General features: G+C 44.2%; 19 non-coding genes and 4 pseudogenes across 19 annotated transcripts; all 23 read right to left on the bottom strand.

The window, feature by feature from the left end:
- Nucleotides 1-383: 383 nt before the first annotated feature.
- Nucleotides 384-502, bottom strand: LOC125735372 (5S ribosomal RNA). The gene has a single exon (XR_007394668.1). It is a non-coding gene; the product is annotated as a 5S ribosomal RNA (ribosomal RNA).
- Nucleotides 503-1,580: 1,078 nt separating this feature from the next.
- LOC125731500 (5S ribosomal RNA) lies at nucleotides 1,581-1,699 on the bottom strand. Its single transcript, XR_007391625.1, has one exon. It is a non-coding gene; the product is annotated as a 5S ribosomal RNA (ribosomal RNA).
- A 1,076-nt stretch (nucleotides 1,700-2,775) lies between these two features.
- LOC125735361 (5S ribosomal RNA) lies at nucleotides 2,776-2,894 on the bottom strand. The gene has a single exon (XR_007394657.1). It is a non-coding gene; the product is annotated as a 5S ribosomal RNA (ribosomal RNA).
- A 1,077-nt stretch (nucleotides 2,895-3,971) lies between these two features.
- Nucleotides 3,972-4,090, bottom strand: LOC125731488 (5S ribosomal RNA). The gene has a single exon (XR_007391624.1). It is a non-coding gene; the product is annotated as a 5S ribosomal RNA (ribosomal RNA).
- Nucleotides 4,091-5,202: 1,112 nt separating this feature from the next.
- Nucleotides 5,203-5,321, bottom strand: LOC125736637 (5S ribosomal RNA). Its single transcript, XR_007395912.1, has one exon. It is a non-coding gene; the product is annotated as a 5S ribosomal RNA (ribosomal RNA).
- A 1,078-nt stretch (nucleotides 5,322-6,399) lies between these two features.
- On the bottom strand, nucleotides 6,400-6,518 carry LOC125733643 (5S ribosomal RNA). Its single transcript, XR_007392981.1, has one exon. It is a non-coding gene; the product is annotated as a 5S ribosomal RNA (ribosomal RNA).
- Nucleotides 6,519-7,593: 1,075 nt separating this feature from the next.
- Nucleotides 7,594-7,712, bottom strand: LOC125731564 (5S ribosomal RNA; annotated as a pseudogene).
- Nucleotides 7,713-8,793: 1,081 nt separating this feature from the next.
- Nucleotides 8,794-8,912, bottom strand: LOC125731477 (5S ribosomal RNA). The gene has a single exon (XR_007391622.1). It is a non-coding gene; the product is annotated as a 5S ribosomal RNA (ribosomal RNA).
- A 1,142-nt stretch (nucleotides 8,913-10,054) lies between these two features.
- Nucleotides 10,055-10,173, bottom strand: LOC125737205 (5S ribosomal RNA). The gene has a single exon (XR_007396472.1). It is a non-coding gene; the product is annotated as a 5S ribosomal RNA (ribosomal RNA).
- Nucleotides 10,174-11,250: 1,077 nt separating this feature from the next.
- Nucleotides 11,251-11,369, bottom strand: LOC125731275 (5S ribosomal RNA). The gene has a single exon (XR_007391561.1). It is a non-coding gene; the product is annotated as a 5S ribosomal RNA (ribosomal RNA).
- A 1,076-nt stretch (nucleotides 11,370-12,445) lies between these two features.
- On the bottom strand, nucleotides 12,446-12,564 carry LOC125733642 (5S ribosomal RNA). Its single transcript, XR_007392980.1, has one exon. It is a non-coding gene; the product is annotated as a 5S ribosomal RNA (ribosomal RNA).
- A 1,075-nt stretch (nucleotides 12,565-13,639) lies between these two features.
- On the bottom strand, nucleotides 13,640-13,758 carry LOC125735473 (5S ribosomal RNA). The gene has a single exon (XR_007394769.1). It is a non-coding gene; the product is annotated as a 5S ribosomal RNA (ribosomal RNA).
- Nucleotides 13,759-14,834: 1,076 nt separating this feature from the next.
- LOC125737011 (5S ribosomal RNA) lies at nucleotides 14,835-14,953 on the bottom strand. The gene has a single exon (XR_007396278.1). It is a non-coding gene; the product is annotated as a 5S ribosomal RNA (ribosomal RNA).
- Nucleotides 14,954-16,034: 1,081 nt separating this feature from the next.
- On the bottom strand, nucleotides 16,035-16,153 carry LOC125731465 (5S ribosomal RNA). Its single transcript, XR_007391621.1, has one exon. It is a non-coding gene; the product is annotated as a 5S ribosomal RNA (ribosomal RNA).
- A 1,141-nt stretch (nucleotides 16,154-17,294) lies between these two features.
- Nucleotides 17,295-17,413, bottom strand: LOC125737204 (5S ribosomal RNA). The gene has a single exon (XR_007396471.1). It is a non-coding gene; the product is annotated as a 5S ribosomal RNA (ribosomal RNA).
- A 1,077-nt stretch (nucleotides 17,414-18,490) lies between these two features.
- On the bottom strand, nucleotides 18,491-18,609 carry LOC125731274 (5S ribosomal RNA). The gene has a single exon (XR_007391560.1). It is a non-coding gene; the product is annotated as a 5S ribosomal RNA (ribosomal RNA).
- Nucleotides 18,610-19,684: 1,075 nt separating this feature from the next.
- LOC125733641 (5S ribosomal RNA) lies at nucleotides 19,685-19,803 on the bottom strand. The gene has a single exon (XR_007392979.1). It is a non-coding gene; the product is annotated as a 5S ribosomal RNA (ribosomal RNA).
- A 1,076-nt stretch (nucleotides 19,804-20,879) lies between these two features.
- On the bottom strand, nucleotides 20,880-20,998 carry LOC125737010 (5S ribosomal RNA). Its single transcript, XR_007396277.1, has one exon. It is a non-coding gene; the product is annotated as a 5S ribosomal RNA (ribosomal RNA).
- Nucleotides 20,999-22,071: 1,073 nt separating this feature from the next.
- Nucleotides 22,072-22,190, bottom strand: LOC125731878 (5S ribosomal RNA; annotated as a pseudogene).
- A 1,081-nt stretch (nucleotides 22,191-23,271) lies between these two features.
- On the bottom strand, nucleotides 23,272-23,390 carry LOC125731814 (5S ribosomal RNA; annotated as a pseudogene).
- A 1,073-nt stretch (nucleotides 23,391-24,463) lies between these two features.
- LOC125731877 (5S ribosomal RNA) lies at nucleotides 24,464-24,582 on the bottom strand (annotated as a pseudogene).
- Nucleotides 24,583-25,663: 1,081 nt separating this feature from the next.
- Nucleotides 25,664-25,782, bottom strand: LOC125737076 (5S ribosomal RNA). The gene has a single exon (XR_007396342.1). It is a non-coding gene; the product is annotated as a 5S ribosomal RNA (ribosomal RNA).
- Nucleotides 25,783-26,859: 1,077 nt separating this feature from the next.
- Nucleotides 26,860-26,978, bottom strand: LOC125736881 (5S ribosomal RNA). Its single transcript, XR_007396149.1, has one exon. It is a non-coding gene; the product is annotated as a 5S ribosomal RNA (ribosomal RNA).
- Between the last annotated feature and the right edge of the window lie 625 nt (nucleotides 26,979-27,603).

The following is a 27,603-nucleotide window of genomic DNA, read 5'->3' as shown; positions in this document are numbered from 1 at the left end:
AATAATATCGAGTCTTCTGTGGCGAAGTGGTTTTTGCATAGAAAACAAAGCGGTCAGTTGAAGAGGAATAATATCAGTACTTTGTTTAAAACTGTGTGTAAAAAGCTGTCTCTTTATCATTAACAATAAGTTGTAAAACGTGAATGGGGAGTGACAGTCTTCAAGTTTGTGAGAAGATCGCGCCCTGGTGGAATAAAGGCACGAACAGCTTACAGCACCTAGAATTACCAGGAAGTATTTAGAGTAAAACGGTTTCTAAAAGCTGCCTTTAGGAATGAGAGAAAAAAAAAAATATATATATAAAATAGTAAAATGGAAGGGGAGTGATAGATTTAAATTAATCGTGAAGTGGAGCGCCCCCTGTATAAAGTAAAAGTGAGAAAAGCTTACAGCACCTGGTATTCCCAGGTGGTCTCCCATCCAAGTACTAACCAGACCCTACCCTGCTTAGCTTCCGAGATCAGACGAGATCGGGCGTGTTCAGGGTGGTATGGCCGTAAGCGAGAGATGTTACCAAAAACAGCCCTTTTGCATTACACGCGTCTATACATGCCAGTTAGTCCCATTGGATCCTACTCCTCTTTTTTTTTTTTTTATCTGACTCACACTGCAGCCCCACCATCCAATCGGCAGCGCCGGACCCACACCAAACATTCACCAAACTACTCAGCCGGCAGCCTACCACAATTATTCCATTCTTTCCGCATCCGCACACTTCCTTCTTTTTAACTCCTTTTCACTACCGCACAGGTTAATCGCCGCACGTCCCCCGCCGGCAAACATTACTCCTTTGCCTACTGCATGTAGGCTTCTCTTAACGACCCTCTGTTATCAACTCCGCTAACAGCCACAAAATCTCCGCCGCACGAAGCCCACTGGTAGCTGCTGAATCACATGCTTCCCCAAAACGTCGCGCTGTCAGAACACTGGGAGCTACACACACCAACAAGTCCATACTGCAGGCTGCAGCCAGAACAATTTTCTACATTCAAACATCGACGGCCTCTTCTCTCTAAAAATTCACCAGACCGCTTCTACCACCAGCAAAGAAGTTTCCATCCCTAATTCCTCTGTGATTCCCACTAACCTAAACATTAAGCTGGCATTGAAGGGTGTGAATTACCCCGGCCAATCTGTTCTTTTAAATACAGCTTTTAGCAAGTTTTGAAAGGAGAAGAGCAGAACTTGCTATGCCAATAATATCGAGTCTTCTGTGGCGAAGTGGTTTTTGCATAGAAAACAAAGCGGTCAGTTGAAGAGGAATAATATCAGTACTTTGTTTAAAATTGTGTGTAAAAAGCTGTCTCTTTATCATTAACAATAAGTTGTAAAACGTGAATGGGGAGTGACAGTCTTCAAGTTTGTGAGAAGATCGCGCCCTGGTGGAATAAAGGCACGAACAGCTTACAGCACCTAGAATTACCAGGAAGTATTTAGAGTAAAACGGTTTCTAAAAGCTGCCTTTAGGAATGAGAGAAAAAAAAAAATATATATATATAAAATAGTAAAATGGAAGGGGAGTGATAGATTTAAATTAATCGTGAAGTGGAGCGCCCCCTGTATAAAGTAAAAGTGAGAAAAGCTTACAGCACCTGGTATTCCCAGGAGGTCTCCCATCCAAGTACTAACCAGACCCTACCCTGCTTGACTTCCGAGATCAGACGAGATCGGGCGTGTTCAGGGTGGTATGGCCGTAAGCGAGAGATGCTACCAAAAACAGCCCTTTTGCATTACACGCGTCTATACATGCCAGTTAGTCCCATTGGATCCTACTCCTCTTTTTTTTTTTTTTATCTGACTCACACTGCAGCCCCACCATCCAATCGGCAGCGCCGGACCCACACCAAACATTCACCAAACTACTCAGCCGGCAGCCTACCACAATTATTCCATTCTTTCCGCATCCGCACACTTCCTTCTTTTTAACTCCTTTTCACTACCGCACAGGTTAATCGCCGCACGTCCCCCGCCGGCAAACATTACTCCTTTGCCTACTGCATGTAGGCTTCTCTTAACGACCCTCTGTTATCAACTCCGCTAACAGCCACAAAATCTCCGCCGCACGAAGCCCACTGGTAGCTGCTGAATCACATGCTTCCCCAAAACGTCGCGCTGTCAGAACACTGGGAGCTACACACACCAACAAGTCCATACTGCAGGCTGCAGCCAGAACAATTTTCTACATTCAAACATCGACGGCCTCTTCTCTCTAAAAATTCACCAGACCGCTTCTACCACCAGCAAAGAAGTTTCCATCCCTAATTCCTCTGTGATTCCCACTAACCTAAACATTAAGCTGGCATTGAAGGGTGTGAATTACCCCGGCCAATCTGTTCTTTTAAATACAGCTTTTAGCAAGTTTTGAAAGGAGAAGAGCAGAACTTGCTATGCCAATAATATCGAGTCTTCTGTGGCGAAGTGGTTTTTGCATAGAAAACAAAGCGGTCAGTTGAAGAGGAATAATATCAGTACTTTGTTTAAAACTGTGTGTAAAAAGCTGTCTCTTTATCATTAACAATAAGTTGTAAAACGTGAATGGGGAGTGACAGTCTTCAAGTTTGTGAGAAGATCGCGCCCTGGTGGAATAAAGGCACGAACAGCTTACAGCACCTAGAATTACCAGGAAGTATTTAGAGTAAAACGGTTTCTAAAAGCTGCCTTTAGGAATGAGAGAAAAAAAAAAATATATATATAAAATAGTAAAATGGAAGGGGAGTGATAGATTTAAATTAATCGTGAAGTGGAGCGCCCCCTGTATAAAGTAAAAGTGAGAAAAGCTTACAGCACCTGGTATTCCCAGGTGGTCTCCCATCCAAGTACTAACCAGACCCTACCCTGCTTAGCTTCCGAGATCAGACGAGATCGGGCGTGTTCAGGGTGGTATGGCCGTAAGCGAGAGATGTTACCAAAAACAGCCCTTTTGCATTACACGCGTCTATACATGCCAGTTAGTCCCATTGGATCCTACTCCTCTTTTTTTTTTTTTATCTGACTCACACTGCAGCCCCACCATCCAATCGGCAGCGCCGGACCCACACCAAACATTCACCAAACTACTCAGCCGGCAGCCTACCACAATTATTCCATTCTTTCCGCATCCGCACACTTCCTTCTTTTTAACTCCTTTTCACTACCGCACAGGTTAATCGCCGCACGTCCCCCGCCGGCAAACATTACTCCTTTGCCTACTGCATGTAGGCTTCTCTTAACGACCCTCTGTTATCAACTCCGCTAACAGCCACAAAATCTCCGCCGCACGAAGCCCACTGGTAGCTGCTGAATCACATGCTTCCCCAAAACGTCGCGCTGTCAGAACACTGGGAGCTACACACACCAACAAGTCCATACTGCAGGCTGCAGCCAGAACAATTTTCTACATTCAAACATCGACGGCCTCTTCTCTCTAAAAATTCACCAGACCGCTTCTACCACCAGCAAAGAAGTTTCCATCCCTAATTCCTCTGTGATTCCCACTAACCTAAACATTAAGCTGGCATTGAAGGGTGTGAATTACCCCGGCCAATCTGTTCTTTTAAATACAGCTTTTAGCAAGTTTTGAAAGGAGAAGAGCAGAACTTGCTATGCCAATAATATCGAGTCTTCTGTGGCGAAGTGGTTTTTGCATAGAAAACAAAGCGGTCAGTTGAAGAGGAATAATATCAGTACTTTGTTTAAAACTGTGTGTAAAAAGCTGTCTCTTTATCATTAACAATAAGTTGTAAAACGTGAATGGGGAGTGACAGTCTTCAAGTTTGTGAGAAGATCGCGCCCTGGTGGAATAAAGGCACGAACAGCTTACAGCACCTAGAATTACCAGGAAGTATTTAGAGTAAAACGGTTTCTAAAAGCTGCCTTTAGGAATGAGAGAAAAAAAAAAAAATATATATATAAAATAGTAAAATGGAAGGGGAGTGATAGATTTAAATTAATCGTGAAGTGGAGCGCCCCCTGTATAAAGTAAAAGTGAGAAAAGCTTACAGCACCTGGTATTCCCAGGAGGTCTCCCATCCAAGTACTAACCAGACCCTACCCTGCTTGACTTCCGAGATCAGACGAGATCGGGCGTGTTCAGGGTGGTATGGCCGTAAGCGAGAGATGCTACCAAAAACAGCCCTTTTGCATTACACGCGTCTATACATGCCAGTTAGTCCCATTGGATCCTACTCCTGGTTTTTTTTTTTTTTTATCTGACTCACACTGCAGCCCCACCATCCAATCGGCAGCGCCGGACCCACACCAAACATTCACCAAACTACTCAGCCGGCAGCCTACCACAATTATTCCATTCTTTCCGCATCCACACACTTCCTTCTTTTTAACTCCTTTTCACTACCGCACAGGTTAATCGCCGCACGTCCCCCGCCGGCAAACATTACTCCTTTGCCTACTACATGCAGGCTTCTCTTAACGACCCTCTGTTATCAACTCCGCTAACAGCCACAAAATCTCCGCCGCACGAAGCCCACTGGTAGCTGCTGAATCACATGCTTCCCCAAAACGTCGCGCTGTCAGAACACTGGGAGCTACACACACCAACAAGTCCATACTGCAGGCTGCAGCCAGAACTATTTTCTACATTCAAACATCGACGGCCTCTTCTCTCTAAAAATTCACCAGACCGCTTCTACCACCAGCAAAGAAGTTTCCATCCCTAATTCCTCTGTGATTCCCACTAACCTAAACATTAAGCTGGCATTGAAGGGTGTGAATTACCCCGGCCAATCTGTTCTTTTAAATACAGCTTTTAGCAAGTTTTGAAAGGAGAAGAGCAGAACTTGCTATGCCAATAATATCGAGTCTTCTGTGGCGAAGTGGTTTTTGCATAGAAAACAAAGCGGTCAGTTGAAGAGGAATAATATCAGTACTTTGTTTAAAACTGTGTGTAAAAAGCTGTCTCTTTATCATTAACAATAAGTTGTAAAACGTGAATGGGGAGTGACAGTCTTCAAGTTTGTGAGAAGATCGCGCCCTGGTGGAATAAAGGCACGAACAGCTTACAGCACCTAGAATTACCAGGAAGTATTTAGAGTAAAATGGTTTCTAAAAGCTGCCTTTATGAATGAGAGAAAAAAAAAAAAAATAAAAAAAAAAAAAATATATATATATATATATATATATGTAAAATAGTAAAATGGAAGGGGAGTGATAGATTTAAATTAATCGTGAAGTGGAGCGCCCCCTGTATAAAGTAAAAGTGAGAAAAGCTTACAGCACCTGGCATTCCCAGGTGGTCTCCCATCCAAGTACAAACCAGACCCTACACTGCTTAGCTTCCGAGATCAGACGAGATCGGGCGTGTTCAGGGTGGTATGGCCGTAAGTGAGAGATGCTACCCAAAACAGCCCTTTTGCATTACATGCCTCTATACATGCCAGTTGGTCCCATTGGATCCTACTAATGTTCTTTTTTTTTTTTTTTATCTGACTCACACTGCAGCCCCACCATCCAATCGGCAGCGCCGGACCCACACCAAACATTCACCAAACTACTCAGCCGGCAGCCTACCACAATTATTCCATTCTTTCCGCATCCGCACACTTCCTTCTTTTTAACTCCTTTTCACTACCGCACAGGTTAATCGCCGCACGTCCCCCGCCGGCAAACATTACTCCTTTGCCTACTGCATGCAGGCTTCTCTTAACGACCCTCTGTTATCAACTCCGCTAACAGCCACAAAATCTCCGCCGCACGAAGCCCACTGGTAGCTGCTGAATCACATGCTTCCCCAAAACGCCGCGCTGTCAGAACACTGGGAGCTACACACACCAACAAGTCCATACTGCAGGCTGCAGCCAGAACTATTTTCTACATTCAAACATCGACGGCCTCTTCTCTCTAAAAATTCACCAGACCGCTTCTACCACCAGCAAAGAAGTTTCCATCCCTAATTCCTCTGTGATTCCCACTAACCTAAACATTAAGCTGGCATTGAAGGGTGTGAATTACCCCGGCCAATCTGTTCTTTTAAATACAGCTTTTAGCAAGTTTTGAAAGGAGAAGAGCAGAACTTGCTATGCCAATAATATCGAGTCTTCTATGGCGAAGTGGTTTTTGCATAGAAAACAAAGCGGTCAGTTGAAGAGGAATAATATCAGTACTTTGTTTAATACTGTGTGTAAAAAGCTGTCTCTTTATCATTAACAATAAGTTGTAAAACGTGAATGGGGAGTGACAGTCTTCAAGTTTGTGAGAAGATCGCGCCCTGGTGGAATAAAGGCACGAACAGCTTACAGCACCTAGAATTACCAGGAAGTATTTTGAGTAAAACGGTGTGTACAAGCTGCCTTTATGAATGAGAGAAAAAAATATATATATATAAAATAGTAAAATGGAAGGGGAGTGATAGATTTAAATTAATCGTGAAGTGGAGCGGCCCCTGTATAAAGTAAAAGTGAGAAAAGCTTACAGCACCTGGTATTCCCAGGTGGTCTCCCATCCAAGTACTAACCAGAACCTACCCTGCTTAGCTTCCGAGATCAGACGAGATCGGGCGTGTTCAGGGTGGTATGGCCGTAAGCGAACGATGCTACCAAAAACAGCCCTTTTGCATTACACGCGTCTATACATGCCAGTTAGTCCCATTGGATCCTACTCCTGGTTTTTTTTTTTTTATCTGACTCACACTGCAGCACCACCATCCAATCGGCAGCGCCGGACCCACACCAAACATTCACCAAACTACTCAGCCGGCAGCCTACCACAATTATTCCATTCTTTCCGCATCCGCACACTTCCTTCTTTTTAACTCCTTTTCACTACCGCACAGGTTAATCGCCGCACGTCCCCCGCCGGCAAACATTACTCCTTTGCCTACTGCATGCAGGCTTCTCTTAACGACCCTCTGTTATCAACTCCGCTAACAGCCACAAAATCTCCGCCGCACGAAGCCCACTGGTAGCTGCTGAATCACATGCTTCCCCAAAACGTCGCGCTGTCAGAACACTGGGAGCTACACACACCAACAAGTCCATACTGCAGGCTGCAGCCAGAACAATTTTCTACATTCAAACATCGACGGCCTCTTCTCTCTAAAAATTCACCAGACCGCTACTACCATCAGCAAAGAAGTTTCCATCCCTAATTCCTCTGTGATTCCCACTAACCTAAACATTAAGCTGGCATTGAAGGGTGTGAATTACCCCGGCCAATCTGTTCTTTTAAATACAGCTTTTAGCAAGTTTTGAAAGGAGAAGAGCAGAACTTGCTATGCCAATAATATCGAGTCTTCTGTGGAGAAGTGGTTTTTGCATAGAAAAGAAAGCGGTCAGTTGAAGAGGAATAATATCAGTACTTTGTTTAAAACTGTGTGTAAAAAGCTGTCTCTTTATCATTAACAATAAGTTGTAATACGTGAATGCTGAGTGACAGTCTTCAAGTTTGTGAGAAGATCGCGCCCTGGTGGAATAAAGGCACGAAGAGCTTACAGCACCTAGAATTACCAGGCAGTATTTAGAGTAAAACGGTGTGTAAAAGCTGCCTTTATGAAAGAGAGAAAATAAAAATATATATATAAAATAGTAAAACGTAAGGGGAGTGATAGATTTAAATTAATCGTGAAGTGGAGTGCCCCCTGTATAAAGTAAAAGTGAGAAAAGCTGACAGCACCTGGTATTCCCAGGAGGTCTCCCATCCAAGTACTAACCAGACCCTACCCTGATTGGCTTCCAAGATCGGATGAGATCGGGCGTGTTCAGGCTGGCATGGCCATAAGCGAGAGATGCCACCAAAAACAGCCCTTTTGCATCACACGCCTCTATACATGGCAGTTGGTCCCATTGGATCATACTAATGTTTTTTTTTTTTTTTTTTATCTGACTCACACTGCAGCCCCACCATCCAATCGGCAGCGCCGGACCCACACCAAACATTCACCAAACTACTCAGCCGGCAGCCTACCACAATTATTCCATTCTTTCCGCATCCGCACACTTCCTTCTCTTTAACTCCTTTTCACTACCGCACAGGTTAATCGCCGCACGTCCCCTCCAGCAAACATTACTCCTTTGCCTACTGCATGCAGGCTTCTCTTAACGACCCTCTGTTATCAACTCCGCTAACAGCCACAAAATCTCCGCCGCATGAAGCCCACTGGTAGCTGCTGAATCACATGCTTCCCCAAAACGTTGCGCTGTCAGAACACTGGGAGCTACACACACCAACAAGTCCATACTGCAGGCTGCAGCCAGAACAATTTTCTACATTCAAACATCGACGGCCTCTTCTCTCTAAAAATTCACCAGACCGCTTCTACCACCAGCAAAGAAGTTTCCATCCCAAATTACTCTGTGATTCCCACTAACCTAAACATTAAGCTGGCATTAAAGGGTGTGAATTACCCCGGCCAATCTGTTCTTTTAAATACAGCTTTTAGCAAGTTTTGAAAGGAGAAGAGCAGAACTTGCTATGCCAATAATATCGAGTCTTCTGTGGCGAAGTGGTTTTTGCATAGAAAACAAAGCGGTCAGTTGAAGAGGAATAATATCAGTACTTTGTTTAAAACTGTGTGTAAAAAGCTGTCTCTTTATCATTAACAATAAGTTGTAAAACGTGAATGGGGAGTGACAGTCTTCAAGTTTGTGAGAAGATCGCGCCCTGGTGGAATAAAGGCACGAACAGCTTACAGCACCTAGAATTACCAGGAAGTATTTAGAGTAAAACGGTTTCTAAAAGCTGCCTTTAGGAATGAGAGAAAAAAAAAAATATATATATATAAAATAGTAAAATGGAAGGGGAGTGATAGATTTAAATTAATCGTGAAGTGGAGCGCCCCCTGTATAAAGTAAAAGTGAGAAAAGCTTACAGCACCTGGTATTCCCAGGAGGTCTCCCATCCAAGTACTAACCAGACCCTACCCTGCTTGACTTCCGAGATCAGACGAGATCGGGCGTGTTCAGGGTGGTATGGCCGTAAGCGAGAGATGCTACCAAAAACAGCCCTTTTGCATTACACGCGTCTATACATGCCAGTTAGTCCCATTGGATCCTACTCCTGGTTTTTTTTTTTTTTATCTGACTCACACTGCAGCCCCACCATCCAATCGGCAGCGCCGGACCCACACCAAACATTCACCAAACTACTCAGCCGGCAGCCTACCACAATTATTCCATTCTTTCCGCATCCACACACTTCCTTCTTTTTAACTCCTTTTCACTACCGCACAGGTTAATCGCCGCACGTCCCCCGCCGGCAAACATTACTCCTTTGCCTACTACATGCAGGCTTCTCTTAACGACCCTCTGTTATCAACTCCGCTAACAGCCACAAAATCTCCGCCGCACGAAGCCCACTGGTAGCTGCTGAATCACATGCTTCCCCAAAACGTCGCGCTGTCAGAACACTGGGAGCTACACACACCAACAAGTCCATACTGCAGGCTGCAGCCAGAACTATTTTCTACATTCAAACATCGACGGCCTCTTCTCTCTAAAAATTCACCAGACCGCTTCTACCACCAGCAAAGAAGTTTCCATCCCTAATTCCTCTGTGATTCCCACTAACCTAAACATTAAGCTGGCATTGAAGGGTGTGAATTACCCCGGCCAATCTGTTCTTTTAAATACAGCTTTTAGCAAGTTTTGAAAGGAGAAGAGCAGAACTTGCTATGCCAATAATATCGAGTCTTCTGTGGCGAAGTGGTTTTTGCATAGAAAACAAAGCGGTCAGTTGAAGAGGAATAATATCAGTACTTTGTTTAAAACTGTGTGTAAAAAGCTGTCTCTTTATCATTAACAATAAGTTGTAAAACGTGAATGGGGAGTGACAGTCTTCAAGTTTGTGAGAAGATCGCGCCCTGGTGGAATAAAGGCACGAACAGCTTACAGCACCTAGAATTACCAGGAAGTATTTAGAGTAAAACGGTTTCTAAAAGCTGCCTTTATGAATGAGAGAAAAAAAAAAAAAAAAAAAAAAAAAAAATATATATATATATATATATATATATATATATATATATATATATATATATATATATGTAAAATAGTAAAATGGAAGGGGAGTGATAGATTTAAATTAATCGTGAAGTGGAGCGCCCCCTGTATAAAGTAAAAGTGAGAAACGCTTACAGCACCTGGCATTCCCAGGTGGTCTCCCATCCAAGTACAAACCAGACCCTACACTGCTTAGCTTCCGAGATCAGACGAGATCGGGCGTGTTCAGGGTGGTATGGCCGTAAGTGAGAGATGCTACCCAAAACAGCCCTTTTGCATTACATGCCTCTATACATGCCAGTTGGTCCCATTGGATCCTACTAATGTTCTTTTTTTTTTTTTTATCTGACTCACACTGCAGCCCCACCATCCAATCGGCAGCGCCGGACCCACACCAAACATTCACCAAACTACTCAGCCGGCAGCCTACCACAATTATTCCATTCTTTCCGCATCCGCACACTTCCTTCTTTTTAACTCCTTTTCACTACCGCACAGGTTAATCGCCGCACGTCCCCCGCCGGCAAACATTACTCCTTTGCCTACTGCATGCAGGCTTCTCTTAACGACCCTCTGTTATCAACTCCGCTAACAGCCACAAAATCTCCGCCGCACGAAGCCCACTGGTAGCTGCTGAATCACATGCTTCCCCAAAACGCCGCGCTGTCAGAACACTGGGAGCTACACACACCAACAAGTCCATACTGCAGGCTGCAGCCAGAACTATTTTCTACATTCAAACATCGACGGCCTCTTCTCTCTAAAAATTCACCAGACCGCTTCTACCACCAGCAAAGAAGTTTCCATCCCTAATTCCTCTGTGATTCCCACTAACCTAAACATTAAGCTGGCATTGAAGGGTGTGAATTACCCCGGCCAATCTGTTCTTTTAAATACAGCTTTTAGCAAGTTTTGAAAGGAGAAGAGCAGAACTTGCTATGCCAATAATATCGAGTCTTCTATGGCGAAGTGGTTTTTGCATAGAAAACAAAGCGGTCAGTTGAAGAGGAATAATATCAGTACTTTGTTTAATACTGTGTGTAAAAAGCTGTCTCTTTATCATTAACAATAAGTTGTAAAACGTGAATGGGGAGTGACAGTCTTCAAGTTTGTGAGAAGATCGCGCCCTGGTGGAATAAAGGCACGAACAGCTTACAGCACCTAGAATTACCAGGAAGTATTTAGAGTAAAACGGTGTGTAAAAGCTGCCTTTATGAATGAGAGAAAAAAAAAAATATATATAAAATAGTAAAATGGAAGGGGAGTGATAGATTTAAATTAATCGTGAAGTGGAGCGCCCCCTGTATAAAGTAAAAGTGAGAAAAGCTTACAGCACAGGGTTATCCCAGTAGGTCTCCCATCCAAGTACTAACCAGAACCTACCCTGCTTAGCTTCCGAGATCAGACGAGATCGGGCGTGTTCAGGGTGGTATGGCCGTAAGCGAAAGATGCTACCAAAAACAGCCCTTTTGCATTACACGCGTCTATACATGCCAGTTAGTCCCATTGGATCCTACTCCTGGTTTTTTTTTTTTTTTATCTGACTCACACTGCAGCACCACCATCCAATCGGCAGCGCCGGACCCACACCAAACATTCACCAAACTACTCAGCCGGCAGCCTACCACAATTATTCCATTCTTTCCGCATCCGCACACTTCCTTCTTTTTAACTCCTTTTCACTACCGCACAGGTTAATCGCCGCACGTCCCCCGCCGGCAAACATTACTCCTTTGCCTACTGCATGCAGGCTTCTCTTAACGACCCTCTGTTATCAACTCCGCTAACAGCCACAAAATCTCCGCCGCACGAAGCCCACTGGTAGCTGCTGAATCACATGCTTCCCCAAAACGTCGCGCTGTCAGAACACTGGGAGCTACACACACCAACAAGTCCATACTGCAGGCTGCAGCCAGACCTATTTTCTACATTCAAACATCGACGGCCTCTTCTCTCTAAAAATTCACCAGACCGCTTCTACCACCAGCAAAGAAGTTTCCATCCCTAATTCCTCTGTGATTCCCACTAACCTAAACATTAAGCTGGAATTGAAGGGTGTGAATTACCCCGGCCAATCTGTTCTTTTAAATACAGCTTTTAGCAAGTTTTGAAAGGAGAAGAGCAGAACTTGCTATGCCAATAATATCGAGTCTTCTGTGGCGAAGTGGTTTTTGCATAGAAAACAAAGCGGTCAGTTGAAGAGGAATAATATCAGTACTTTGTTTAAAACTGTGTGTAAAAAGCTGTCTCTTTATCATTAACAATAAGTTGTAAAACGTGAATGGGGAGTGACAGTCTTCAAGTTTGTGATTAGATCGCGCCCTGGTGGAATAAAGGCACGAACAGCTTACAGCACCTAGAATTACCAGGAAGTATTTAGAGTAAAACGGTGTGTAAAAGCTGCCTTTATGAATGAGAGAAAAAAATATATATATATAAAATAGTAAAATGGAAGGGGAGTGATAGATTTAAATTAATCGTGAAGTGGAGCGGCCCCTGTATAAAGTAAAAGTGAGAAAAGCTTACAGCACCTGGTATTCCCAGGTGGTCTCCCATCCAAGTACTAACCAGAACCTACCCTGCTTAGCTTCCGAGATCAGACGAGATCGGGCGTGTTCAGGGTGGTATGGCCGTAAGCGAACGATGCTACCAAAAACAGCCCTTTTGCATTACACGCGTCTATACATGCCAATTAGTCCCATTGGATCCTACTCCTGGTTTTTTTTTTTTTTATCTGACTCACACTGCAGCCCCACCATCCAATCGGCAGCGCCGGACCCACACCAAACATTCACCAAACTACTCAGCCGGCAGCCTACCACAATTATTCCATTCTTTCCGCATCCGCACACTTCCTTCTTTTTAACTCCTTTTCACTACCGCACAGGTTAATCGCCACACGTCCCCCGCCGGCAAACATTACTCCTTTGCCTACTGCATGCAGGCTTCTCTTAACGACCCTCTGTTATCAACTCCGCTAACAGCCACAAAATCTCCGCCGCACAAAGCCCACTGGTAGCTGCTGAATCACATGCTTCCCCAAAACGTCGCGCTGTCAGAACACTGGGAGCTACACACACCAACAAGTCCATACTGCAGGCTGCAGCCAGACCTATTTTCTACATTCAAACATCGACGGCCTCTTCTCTCTAAAAATTCACCAGACCGCTTCTACCACCATCAAAGAAGTTTCCATCCCTAATTCCTCTGTGATTCCCACTAACCTAAACATTAAGCTGGAATTGAAGGGTGTGAATTACCCCGGCCAATCTGTTCTTTTAAATACAGCTTTTAGCAAGTTTTGAAAGGAGAAGAGCAGAACTTGCTATGCCAATAATATCGAGTCTTCTGTGGCGAAGTGGTTTTTGCATAGAAAACAAAGCGGTCAGTTGAAGAGGAATAATATCAGTACTTTGTTTAAAACTGTGTGTAAAAAGCTGTCTCTTTATCATTAACAATAAGTTGTAAAACGTGAATGGGGAGTGACAGTCTTCAAGTTTGTGATTAGATCGCGCCCTGGTGGAATAAAGGCACGAACAGCTTACAGCACCTAGAATTACCAGGAAGTATTTAGAGTAAAACGGTGTGTAAAAGCTGCCTTTATGAATGAGAGAAAAAAATATATATATATAAAATAGTAAAATGGAAGGGGAGTGATAGATTTAAATTAATCGTGAAGTGGAGCGGCCCCTGTATAAAGTAAAAGTGAGAAAAGCTTACTGCACCTGGTATTCCCAGGTGGTCTCCCATCCAAGTACTAACCAGAACCTACCCTGCTTAGCTTCCGAGATCAGACGAGATCGGGCGTGTTCAGGGTGGTATGGCCGTAAGCGAACGATGCTACCAAAAACAGCCCTTTTGCATTACACGCGTCTATACATGCCAATTAGTCCCATTGGATCCTACTCCTGGTTTTTTTTTTTTTTATCTGACTCACACTGCAGCCCCACCATCCAATCGGCAGCGCCGGACCCACACCAAACATTCACCAAACTACTCAGCCGGCAGCCTACCACAATTATTCCATTCTTTCCGCATCCGCACACTTCCTTCTTTTTAACTCCTTTTCACTACCGCACAGGTTAATCGCCACACGTCCCCCGCCGGCAAACATTACTCCTTTGCCTACTGCATGCAGGCTTCTCTTAACGACCCTCTGTTATCAACTCCGCTAACAGCCACAAAATCTCCGCCGCACAAAGCCCACTGGTAGCTGCTGAATCACATGCTTCCCCAAAACGTCGCGCTGTCAGAACACTGGGAGCTACACACACCAACAAGTCCATACTGCAGGCTGCAGCCAGAACAATTTTCTACATTCAAACATCGACGGCCTCTTCTCTCTAAAAATTCACCAGACCGCTTCTACCACCAGCAAAGAAGTTTCCATCCCTAATTCCTCTGTGATTCCCACTAACCTAAACATTAAGCTGGCATTGAAGGGTGTGAATTACCCCGGCCAATCTGTTCTTTTAAATACAGCTTTTAGCAAGTTTTGAAAGGAGAAGAGCAGAACTTGCTATGCCAATAATATCGAGTCTTCTGTGGCGAAGTGGTTTTTGCATAGAAAAGAAAGCGGTCAGTTGAAGAGGAATAATATCAGTACTTTGTTTAAAACTGTGTGTAAAAAGCTGTCTCTTTATCATTAACAATAAGTTGTAATACGTGAATGCTGAGTGACAGTCTTCAAGTTTGTGAGAAGATCGCGCCCTGGTGGAATAAAGGCACGAAGAGCTTACAGCACCTAGAATTACCAGGCAGTATTTAGAGTAAAACGGTGTGTAAAAGCTGCCTTTATGAAAGAGAGAAAATAAAAATATATATATAAAATAGTAAAACGTAAGGGGAGTGATAGATTTAAATTAATCGTGAAGTGGAGTGCCCCCTGTATAAAGTAAAAGTGAGAAAAGCTTACAGCACCTGGTATTCCCAGGAGGTCTCCCATCCAAGTACTAACCAGACCCTACCCTGATTGGCTTCCGAGATCGGATGAGATCGGGCGTGTTCAGGCTGGCATGGCCATAAGCGAGAGATGCCACCAAAAACAGCCCTTTTGCATCACACGCCTCTATACATGGCAGTTGGTCCCATTGGATCATACTAATGTTTTTTTTTTTTTTTTTTATCTGACTCACACTGCAGCCCCACCATCCAATCGGCAGCGCCGGACCCACACCAAACATTCACCAAACTACTCAGCCGGCAGCCTACCACAATTATTCCATTCTTTCCGCATCCGCACACTTCCTTCTCTTTAACTCCTTTTCACTACCGCACAGGTTAATCGCCGCACGTCCCCTCCAGCAAACATTACTCCTTTGCCTACTGCATGCAGGCTTCTCTTAACGACCCTCTGTTATCAACTCCGCTAACAGCCACAAAATCTCCGCCGCATGAAGCCCACTGGTAGCTGCTGAATCACATGCTTCCCCAAAACGTTGCGCTGTCAGAACACTGGGAGCTACACACACCAACAAGTCCATACTGCAGGCTGCAGCCAGAACAATTTTCTACATTCAAACATCGACGGCCTCTTCTCTCTAAAAATTCACCAGACCGCTTCTACCACCAGCAAAGAAGTTTCCATCCCAAATTACTCTGTGATTCCCACTAACCTAAACATTAAGCTGGCATTGAAGGGTGTGAATTACCCCGGCCAATCTGTTCTTTTAAATACAGCTTTTAGCAAGTTTTGAAAGGAGAAGAGCAGAACTTGCTATGCCAATAATATCGAGTCTTCTGTGGCGAAGTGGTTTTTGCATAGAAAACAAAGCGGTCAGTTGAAGAGGAATAATATCAGTACTTTGTTTAAAACTGTGTGTAAAAAGCTGTCTCTTTATCATTAACAATAAGTTGTAAAACGTGAATGGGGAGTGACAGTCTTCAAGTTTGTGAGAAGATCGCGCCCTGGTGGAATAAAGGCACGAACAGCTTACAGCACCTAGAATTACCAGGAAGTATTTAGAGTAAAACGGTTTCTAAAAGCTGCCTTTAGGAATGAGAGAAAAAAAAAAAAATATATATATAAAATAGTAAAATGGAAGGGGAGTGATAGATTTAAATTAATCGTGAAGTGGAGCGCCCCCTGTATAAAGTAAAAGTGAGAAAAGCTTACAGCACCTGGTATTCCCAGGAGGTCTCCCATCCAAGTACTAACCAGACCCTACCCTGCTTGACTTCCGAGATCAGACGAGATCGGGCGTGTTCAGGGTGGTATGGCCGTAAGCGAGAGATGCTACCAAAAACAGCCCTTTTGCATTACACGCGTCTATACATGCCAGTTAGTCCCATTGGATCCTACTCCTGGTTTTTTTTTTTTTTATCTGACTCACACTGCAGCCCCACCATCCAATCGGCAGCGCCGGACCCACACCAAACATTCACCAAACTACTCAGCCGGCAGCCTACCACAATTATTCCATTCTTTCCGCATCCACACACTTCCTTCTTTTTAACTCCTTTTCACTACCGCACAGGTTAATCGCCGCACGTCCCCCGCCGGCAAACATTACTCCTTTGCCTACTACATGCAGGCTTCTCTTAACGACCCTCTGTTATCAACTCCGCTAACAGCCACAAAATCTCCGCCGCACGAAGCCCACTGGTAGCTGCTGAATCACATGCTTCCCCAAAACGTCGCGCTGTCAGAACACTGGGAGCTACACACACCAACAAGTCCATACTGCAGGCTGCAGCCAGAACTATTTTCTACATTCAAACATCGACGGCCTCTTCTCTCTAAAAATTCACCAGACCGCTTCTACCACCAGCAAAGAAGTTTCCATCCCTAATTCCTCTGTGATTCCCACTAACCTAAACATTAAGCTGGCATTGAAGGGTGTGAATTACCCCGGCCAATCTCTTCTTTTAAATACAGCTTTTAGCAAGTTTTGAAAGGAGAAGAGCAGAACTTGCTATGCCAATAATATCGAGTCTTCTGTGGCGAAGTGGTTTTTGCATAGAAAACAAAGCGGTCAGTTGAAGAGGAATAATATCAGTACTTTGTTTAAAACTGTGTGTAAAAAGCTGTCTCTTTATCATTAACAATAAGTTGTAAAACGTGAATGGGGAGTGACAGTCTTCAAGTTTGTGAGAAGATCGCGCCCTGGTGGAATAAAGGCACGAACAGCTTACAGCACCTAGAATTACCAGGAAGTATTTAGAGTAAAACGGTTTCTAAAAGCTGCCTTTATGAATGAGAGAAAAAAAAAAAAAAAAAAAAAAAAAAATATATATATATACATATATATATATATATATATATATATATATATATATATATATGTAAAATAGTAAAATGGAAGGGGAGTGATAGATTTAAATTAATCGTGAAGTGGAGCGCCCCCTGTATAAAGTAAAAGTGAGAAACGCTTACAGCACCTGGCATTCCCAGGTGGTCTCCCATCCAAGTACAAACCAGACCCTACACTGCTTAGCTTCCGAGATCAGACGAGATCGGGCGTGTTCAGGGTGGTATGGCCGTAAGTGAGAGATGCTACCCAAAACAGCCCTTTTGCATTACATGCCTCTATACATGCCAGTTGGTCCCATTGGATCCTACTAATGTTCTTTTTTTTTTTTTTATCTGACTCACACTGCAGCCCCACCATCCAATCGGCAGCGCCGGACCCACACCAAACATTCACCAAACTACTCAGCCGGCAGCCTACCACAATTATTCCATTCTTTCCGCATCCGCACACTTCCTTCTTTTTAACTCCTTTTCACTACCGCACAGGTTAATCGCCGCACGTCCCCCGCCGGCAAACATTACTCCTTTGCCTACTGCATGCAGGCTTCTCTTAACGACCCTCTGTTATCAACTCCGCTAACAGCCACAAAATCTCCGCCGCACGAAGCCCACTGGTAGCTGCTGAATCACATGCTTCCCCAAAACGCCGCGCTGTCAGAACACTGGGAGCTACACACACCAACAAGTCCATACTGCAGGCTGCAGCCAGAACTATTTTCTACATTCAAACATCGACGGCCTCTTCTCTCTAAAAATTCACCAGACCGCTTCTACCACCAGCAAAGAAGTTTCCATCCCTAATTCCTCTGTGATTCCCACTAACCTAAACATTAAGCTGGCATTGAAGGGTGTGAATTACCCCGGCCAATCTGTTCTTTTAAATACAGCTTTTAGCAAGTTTTGAAAGGAGAAGAGCAGAACTTGCTATGCCAATAATATCGAGTCTTCTATGGCGAAGTGGTTTTTGCATAGAAAACAAAGCGGTCAGTTGAAGAGGAATAATATCAGTACTTTGTTTAATACTGTGTGTAAAAAGCTGTCTCTTTATCATTAACAATAAGTTGTAAAACGTGAATGGGGAGTGACAGTCTTCAAGTTTGTGAGAAGATCGCGCCCTGGTGGAATAAAGGCACGAACAGCTTACAGCACCTAGAATTACCAGGAAGTATTTAGAGTAAAACGGTGTGTAAAAGCTGCCTTTATGAATGAGAGAAAAAAAAATATATATATAAAATAGTAAAATGGAAGGGGAGTGATAGATTTAAATTAATCGTGAAGTGGAGCGCCCCCTGTATAAAGTAAAAGTGAGAAAAGCTTACAGCACAGGGTTATCCCAGTAGGTCTCCCATCCAAGTACTAACCAGAACCTACCCTGCTTAGCTTCCGAGATCAGACGAGATCGGGCGTGTTCAGGGTGGTATGGCCGTAAGCGAAAGATGCTACCAAAAACAGCCCTTTTGCATTACACGCGTCTATACATGCCAGTTAGTCCCATTGGATCCTACTCCTGGTTTTTTTTTTTTTTATCTGACTCACACTGCAGCACCACCATCCAATCGGCAGCGCCGGACCCACACCAAACATTCACCAAACTACTCAGCCGGCAGCCTACCACAATTATTCCATTCTTTCCGCATCCGCACACTTCCTTCTTTTTAACTCCTTTTCACTACCGCACAGGTTAATCGCCGCACGTCCCCCGCCGGCAAACATTACTCCTTTGCCTACTGCATGCAGGCTTCTCTTAACGACCCTCTGTTATCAACTCCGCTAACAGCCACAAAATCTCCGCCGCACGAAGCCCACTGGTAGCTGCTGAATCACATGCTTCCCCAAAACGTCGCGCTGTCAGAACACTGGGAGCTACACACACCAACAAGTCCATACTGCAGGCTGCAGCCAGACCTATTTTCTACATTCAAACATCGACGGCCTCTTCTCTCTAAAAATTCACCAGACCGCTTCTACCACCAGCAAAGAAGTTTCCATCCCTAATTCCTCTGTGATTCCCACTAACCTAAACATTAAGCTGGAATTGAAGGGTGTGAATTACCCCGGCCAATCTGTTCTTTTAAATACAGCTTTTAGCAAGTTTTGAAAGGAGAAGAGCAGAACTTGCTATGCCAATAATATCGAGTCTTCTGTGGCGAAGTGGTTTTTGCATAGAAAACAAAGCGGTCAGTTGAAGAGGAATAATATCAGTACTTTGTTTAAAACTGTGTGTAAAAAGCTGTCTCTTTATCATTAACAATAAGTTGTAAAACGTGAATGGGGAGTGACAGTCTTCAAGTTTGTGATTAGATCGCGCCCTGGTGGAATAAAGGCACGAACAGCTTACAGCACCTAGAATTACCAGGAAGTATTTAGAGTAAAACGGTGTGTAAAAGCTGCCTTTATGAATGAGAGAAAAAAATATATATATATAAAATAGTAAAATGGAAGGGGAGTGATAGATTTAAATTAATCGTGAAGTGGAGCGGCCCCTGTATAAAGTAAAAGTGAGAAAAGCTTACAGCACCTGGTATTCCCAGGTGGTCTCCCATCCAAGTACTAACCAGAACCTACCCTGCTTAGCTTCCGAGATCAGACGAGATCGGGCGTGTTCAGGGTGGTATGGCCGTAAGCGAACGATGCTACCAAAAACAGCCCTTTTGCATTACACGCGTCTATACATGCCAATTAGTCCCATTGGATCCTACTCCTGGTTTTTTTTTTTTTTATCTGACTCACACTGCAGCCCCACCATCCAATCGGCAGCGCCGGACCCACACCAAACATTCACCAAACTACTCAGCCGGCAGCCTACCACAATTATTCCATTCTTTCCGCATCCGCACACTTCCTTCTTTTTAACTCCTTTTCACTACCGCACAGGTTAATCGCCACACGTCCCCCGCCGGCAAACATTACTCCTTTGCCTACTGCATGCAGGCTTCTCTTAACGACCCTCTGTTATCAACTCCGCTAACAGCCACAAAATCTCCGCCGCACAAAGCCCACTGGTAGCTGCTGAATCACATGCTTCCCCAAAACGTCGCGCTGTCAGAACACTGGGAGCTACACACACCAACAAGTCCATACTGCAGGCTGCAGCCAGAACAATTTTCTACATTCAAACATCGACGGCCTCTTCTCTCTAAAAATTCACCAGACCGCTTCTACCACCAGCAAAGAAGTTTCCATCCCTAATTCCTCTGTGATTCCCACTAACCTAAACATTAAGCTGGCATTGAAGGGTGTGAATTACCCCGGCCAATCTGTTCTTTTAAATACAGCTTTTAGCAAGTTTTGAAAGGAGAAGAGCAGAACTTGCTATGCCAATAATATCGAGTCTTCTGTGGCGAAGTGGTTTTTGCATAGAAAAGAAAGCGGTCAGTTGAAGAGGAATAATATCAGTACTTTGTTTAAAACTGTGTGTAAAAAGCTGTCTCTTTATCATTAACAATAAGTTGTAATACGTGAATGCTGAGTGACAGTCTTCAAGTTTGTGAGAAGATCGCGCCCTGTTGGAATAAAGGCACGAAGAGCTTACAGCACCTAGAATTACCAGGCAGTATTTAGAGTAAAACGGTGTGTAAAAGCTGCCTTTATGAAAGAGAGAAAATAAAAATATATATATAAAATAGTAAAACGTAAGGGGAGTGATAGATTTAAATTAATCGTGAAGTGGAGTGCCCCCTGTATAAAGTAAAAGTGAGAAAAGCTTACAGCACCTGGTATTCCCAGGAGGTCTCCCATCCAAGTACTAACCAGACCCTACCCTGATTGGCTTCCGAGATCGGATGAGATCGGGCGTGTTCAGGCTGGCATGGCCATAAGCGAGAGATGCCACCAAAAACAGCCCTTTTGCATCACACGCCTCTATACATGGCAGTTGGTCCCATTGGATCATACTAATGTTTTTTTTTTTTTTTTTTATCTGACTCACACTGCAGCCCCACCATCCAATCGGCAGCGCCGGACCCACACCAAACATTCACCAAACTACTCAGCCGGCAGCCTACCACAATTATTCCATTCTTTCCGCATCCGCACACTTCCTTCTCTTTAACTCCTTTTCACTACCGCACAGGTTAATCGCCGCACGTCCCCTCCAGCAAACATTACTCCTTTGCCTACTGCATGCAGGCTTCTCTTAACGACCCTCTGTTATCAACTCCGCTAACAGCCACAAAATCTCCGCCGCATGAAGCCCACTGGTAGCTGCTGAATCACATGCTTCCCCAAAACGTTGCGCTGTCAGAACACTGGGAGCTACACACACCAACAAGTCCATACTGCAGGCTGCAGCCAGAACAATTTTCTACATTCAAACATCGACGGCCTCTTCTCTCTAAAAATTCACCAGACCGCTTCTACCACCAGCAAAGAAGTTTCCATCCCAAATTACTCTGTGATTCCCACTAACCTAAACATTAAGCTGGCATTGAAGGGTGTGAATTACCCCGGCCAATCTGTTCTTTTAAATACAGCTTTTAGCAAGTTTTGAAAGGAGAAGAGCAGAACTTGCTATGCCAATAATATCGAGTCTTCTGTGGCGAAGTGGTTTTTGCATAGAAAACAAAGCGGTCAGTTGAAGAGGAATAATATCAGTACTTTGTTTAAAACTGTGTGTAAAAAGCTGTCTCTTTATCATTAACAATAAGTTGTAAAACGTGAATGGGGAGTGACAGTCTTCAAGTTTGTGAGAAGATCGCGCCCTGGTGGAATAAAGGCACGAACAGCTTACAGCACCTAGAATTACCAGGCAGTATTTAGAGTAAAACGTGTGTAAAAGCTGCCTTTATGAATGAGAGAAAAAAGAAATATATAAAATAGTAAAATGGAAGGGGAGTGATAGATTTAAATTAATCGTGAGGTGGAGTGCCCCCTGTATTAAGTAAAAGTGAGAAAAGCTTTCAGCACGTGGTATTCCCAGGCAGTCTCCCATCCAAGTACTAACCAGATCCTACCCCGCTTAGCTTCCGAGATCAGACGAGATCGGGCGTGTTCAGGGTGGTATTGCCGTGAGCGAGAAAAACTACCAAAAACTGCCCTTTTGCATTACACGCCTCTATACATGCCAGTTAGTCCCATTGGATCCTACTCCTGTTTTTTTTTTTGTTTTTTTATCTGACTCACACTGCAGCCCCACCATCCAATCGGCAGTGCCGGAACCACACCAAACATTCACCAAACTACTCAGCCGGCAGCCTACCACAATTATTCCATTCTTTCCGCATCCACACACTTCCTTCTCTTTAACTCCTTTTCACTACCGCACAGGTTAATCGCCGCACGTCCCCCGCCGGCAAACATTACTCCTTTGCCTACCGCATGCAGGCTTCTCTTAATGACCTTCTGTTATCAACTCCGCTAACAGCCACAAAATCTCCGCCGCACGAAGCCCACTGGTAGCTGCTGAATCACATGCTTCCCCAAAACGTCGCGCTGTCAGAACACTGGGAGCTACACACGCCAACAAGTCCATACTGCAGGCTGCAGCCAGAACAATTTTCTACATTCAAACATCGACGGCCTCTTCTCTCTAAAAATTCACCAGACCGCTTCTACCACCAACAAAGAAGTTTCCATCCCTAATTCCTCTGTGATTCCCACTAACCTAAACATTAATCTGGCATTGAAGGGTGTGAATTACCCTGGCCAACCTGCTCTTTTAAATACAGCTTTTAGCAAGTTTTGAAAGGAGGAGAAGAGCAGACCTTGCTATACCAACAATATCAAGTCTTCTGTGGCGAAGTGGTTTTTGCATAGAAAACAAAGTGGTGAGTTGAAGAGGAATTATATCAGTACTTTGTTTAAAACTGTGTGAAAAAAGCTGTCTCTTTATTATTAACAATAAGTTGTAAAACGTGAATGTGGAGTGACAGTCTTCAAGTTTGTGAGAAGATCGCGCCCTGGTGGAATAAAGGCACGAACAGCTTACAGCACCTAGAATTACCAGTCAGTATTTAGAGTAAAACGGTGTGTAAAGGCTGCCTTTATGAATAAGAGAAAAAAAATATATATATAAAATAGTAAAATGGAAGGGGAGTGATAGATTTAAATTAATCGTGAAGTGGAGTGCCCCCTGTATAAAGTAAAAGTGAGAAAAGCTTACAGCACGTGGTTTTCCCAGGCAGTCTCCCATCCAAGTACTAACCAGACCCTACCCTGATTGGCTTCCGAGATCGGATGAGATCGGGCGTGTTCAGGCTGGCATGGCCATAAGCGAGAGATGCCACCAAAAACAGCCCTTTTGCATCACACGCCTCTATACATGGCAGTTGGTCCCATTGGATCATACTAATGTTTTTTTTTTTTTTTTTTATCTGACTCACACTGCAGCCCCACCATCCAATCGGCAGCGCCGGACCCACACCAAACATTCACCAAACTACTCAGCCGGCAGCCTACCACAATTATTCCATTCTTTCCGCATCCGCACACTTCCTTCTCTTTAACTCCTTTTCACTACCGCACAGGTTAATCGCCGCACGTCCCCTCCAGCAAACATTACTCCTTTGCCTACTGCATGCAGGCTTCTCTTAACGACCCTCTGTTATCAACTCCGCTAACAGCCACAAAATCTCCGCCGCATGAAGCCCACTGGTAGCTGCTGAATCACATGCTTCCCCAAAACGTTGCGCTGTCAGAACACTGGGAGCTACACACACCAACAAGTCCATACTGCAGGCTGCAGCCAGAACAATTTTCTACATTCAAACATCGACGGCCTCTTCTCTCTAAAAATTCACCAGACCGCTTCTACCACCAGCAAAGAAGTTTCCATCCCAAATTACTCTGTGATTCCCACTAACCTAAACATTAAGCTGGCATTGAAGGGTGTGAATTACCCCGGCCAATCTGTTCTTTTAAATACAGCTTTTAGCAAGTTTTGAAAGGAGAAGAGCAGAACTTGCTATGCCAATAATATCGAGTCTTCTGTGGCGAAGTGGTTTTTGCATAGAAAACAAAGCGGTCAGTTGAAGAGGAATAATATCAGTACTTTGTTTAAAACTGTGTGTAAAAAGCTGTCTCTTTATCATTAACAATAAGTTGTAAAACGTGAATGGGGAGTGACAGTCTTCAAGTTTGTGAGAAGATCGCGCCCTGGTGGAATAAAGGCACGAACAGCTTACAGCACCTAGAATTACCAGGCAGTATTTAGAGTAAAACGTGTGTAAAAGCTGCCTTTATGAATGAGAGAAAAAAGAAATATATAAAATAGTAAAATGGAAGGGGAGTGATAGATTTAAATTAATCGTGAGGTGGAGTGCCCCCTGTATTAAGTAAAAGTGAGAAAAGCTTTCAGCACGTGGTATTCCCAGGCAGTCTCCCATCCAAGTACTAACCAGATCCTACCCCGCTTAGCTTCCGAGATCAGACGAGATCGGGCGTGTTCAGGGTGGTATTGCCGTGAGCGAGAAAAACTACCAAAAACTGCCCTTTTGCATTACACGCCTCTATACATGCCAGTTAGTCCCATTGGATCCTACTCCTGTTTTTTTTTTTGTTTTTTTATCTGACTCACACTGCAGCCCCACCATCCAATCGGCAGTGCCGGAACCACACCAAACATTCACCAAACTACTCAGCCGGCAGCCTACCACAATTATTCCATTCTTTCCGCATCCACACACTTCCTTCTCTTTAACTCCTTTTCACTACCGCACAGGTTAATCGCCGCACGTCCCCCGCCGGCAAACATTACTCCTTTGCCTACCGCATGCAGGCTTCTCTTAATGACCTTCTGTTATCAACTCCGCTAACAGCCACAAAATCTCCGCCGCACGAAGCCCACTGGTAGCTGCTGAATCACATGCTTCCCCAAAACGTCGCGCTGTCAGAACACTGGGAGCTACACACGCCAACAAGTCCATACTGCAGGCTGCAGCCAGAACAATTTTCTACATTCAAACATCGACGGCCTCTTCTCTCTAAAAATTCACCAGACCGCTTCTACCACCAACAAAGAAGTTTCCATCCCTAATTCCTCTGTGATTCCCACTAACCTAAACATTAATCTGGCATTGAAGGGTGTGAATTACCCTGGCCAACCTGCTCTTTTAAATACAGCTTTTAGCAAGTTTTGAAAGGAGGAGAAGAGCAGACCTTGCTATACCAACAATATCAAGTCTTCTGTGGCGAAGTGGTTTTTGCATAGAAAACAAAGTGGTGAGTTGAAGAGGAATTATATCAGTACTTTGTTTAAAACTGTGTGAAAAAAGCTGTCTCTTTATTATTAACAATAAGTTGTAAAACGTGAATGTGGAGTGACAGTCTTCAAGTTTGTGAGAAGATCGCGCCCTGGTGGAATGAAGGCACGAACAGCTTACAGCACCTAGAATTACCAGTCAGTATTTAGAGTAAAACGGTGTGTAAAGGCTGCCTTTATGAATAAGAGAAAAAAAATATATATATAAAATAGTAAAATGGAAGGGGAGTGATAGATTTAAATTAATCGTGAAGTGGAGTGCCCCCTGTATAAAGTAAAAGTGAGAAAAGCTTACAGCACGTGGTTTTCCCAGGCAGTCTCCCATCCAAGTACTAACCAGACCCTACCCTGCTTGGCTTCCGAGATCGGATGAGATCGGGCGTGTTCAGGGTGGTATGGCCGTTAGCAAGAGATGGTAACAAAAACAGCCCTTTTGCATTACACGCCTCTATACATGCCAGTTAGTCCCATTGGATCCTACTCCTGTTTTTTTTTTTTTTTATCTGACTCACACTGCAGCACCACCATCCAATCGGCAGCGCCGCACCCACACCAAACATTCACCAAACTACTCAGCCGGCAGCCTACCACAATTATTCCATTCTTTCCGCATCCGCACACTTCCTTCTCTTTAAGTCCTTTTCACTACCACACAGGTTAATCGCCGCACGTCCCCCGACGGCAAACATTACTCCTTTGCCTACCTCATGCAGGCTTCTCTTAACGACCCTCTGTTATCAACTCCGCTAACCACCACAAAATCTCTGCCGCACGAAGCCCACTGGTAGCTGTTGAATCACATGCTTCCCCAAAACGTCATGCTGTCAGAACACTGGGAGCTACACACGCCAACAAGTCCATACTGCAGGCTGCAGCCAGAACAACAATTTTCTACATTGAAACATCGACGGCCTCTTCTCTCTAAAAATTCACCAGACCGCTTCTACCATCAGCAAAGAAGTTTCCATCCCTAATTCCTCTGTGATTCCCACTAACCTAAACATTAATCTGGCATTGAAGGGTGTGAATTACCCCGGCCAACCTGCTCTTTTAAATACAGCTTTTAGCAAGTTTTGAAGGGAGGAGAAGAGCAGACCTTGCTTTGCCAATAATATCGAGTCTTCTGTGGCGAAGTGGTTTTTGCATAGAAAACAAAGCGGTGAGTTGAAGAGGAATTATATCAGTACTTTGTTTAAAACTGTGTGTAAAAAGCTGTCTATTTATCATTAACAATAAGTTGTAAAACGTGAATGGGGAGTGACAGTCTTCAAGTTTGTGAGAAGATCGTGCCCTGGTGGAATAAAGGCACGAACAGCTTACAGCACCTAGAATTACCAGGCAGTATTTAGAGTAAAACGTGTGTAAAAGCTGCCTTTATGAATGAGAGAAAAAAGAAATATATAAAATAGTAAAATGGAAGGGGAGTGATAGATTTAAATTAATCGTGAGGTGGAGTGCCCCCTGTATAAAGTAAAAGTGAGAAAAGCTTACAGCACGTGGTATTCCCAGGCAGTCTCCCATCCAAGTACTAACCAGACCCTACCCCGCTTAGCTTCCGAGATCAGACGAGATCGGGCGTGTTCAGGGTGGTATGGCCATAAGCGAGAGCCGCGAACAAAAACAGCCCTTTTGCATTACACGCCTCTATACATGCCAGTTAGTCCCATTGGATCCTACTCCTGTTTTTTTTTTTTTTTTATCTGACTCACACTGCAGCCCCACCATCCAATCGGCAGTGCCGGAACCACACCAAACATTCACCAAACTACTCAGCCGGCAGCCTACCACAATTATTCCATTCTTTCCGCATCCGCACACTTCCTTCTCTTTAACTCCTTTTCACTACCGCACAGGTTAATCGCCGCACGTCCCCCGCCGGCAAACATTACTCCTTTGCCTACCGCATGCAGGCTTCTCTTAATGACCTTCTGTTATCATCTCCACTAACAGCCACAAAATCTCCGCCGCACGAAGCCCACTGGTAGCTGCTGAATCACATGCTTCCTCAAAACGTCGCGCTGTCAGAACACTGGGAGCTACACACACCAACAAGTCCATACTGCAGGCTGCAGCCAGAACAATTTTCTACATTCAAACATCGACGGCCTCTTCTCTCTAAAAATTCACCAGACCGCTTCTACCACCAGCAAAGAAGTTTCCATCCCTAATTCCTCTGTGATTCCCACTAACCTAAACATTAAGCTGGCATTGAAGGGTGTGAATTACCC

The sequence above is a fragment of the Brienomyrus brachyistius genome, chromosome 2 (genome assembly GCF_023856365.1).
Source record: "Brienomyrus brachyistius isolate T26 chromosome 2, BBRACH_0.4, whole genome shotgun sequence".
NCBI classification, from domain to species: domain Eukaryota; kingdom Metazoa; phylum Chordata; class Actinopteri; order Osteoglossiformes; family Mormyridae; genus Brienomyrus; species Brienomyrus brachyistius.
Note: the sequence above shows the minus strand (reverse complement) of the source record. Positions and strands in the feature narration are given on the sequence as shown.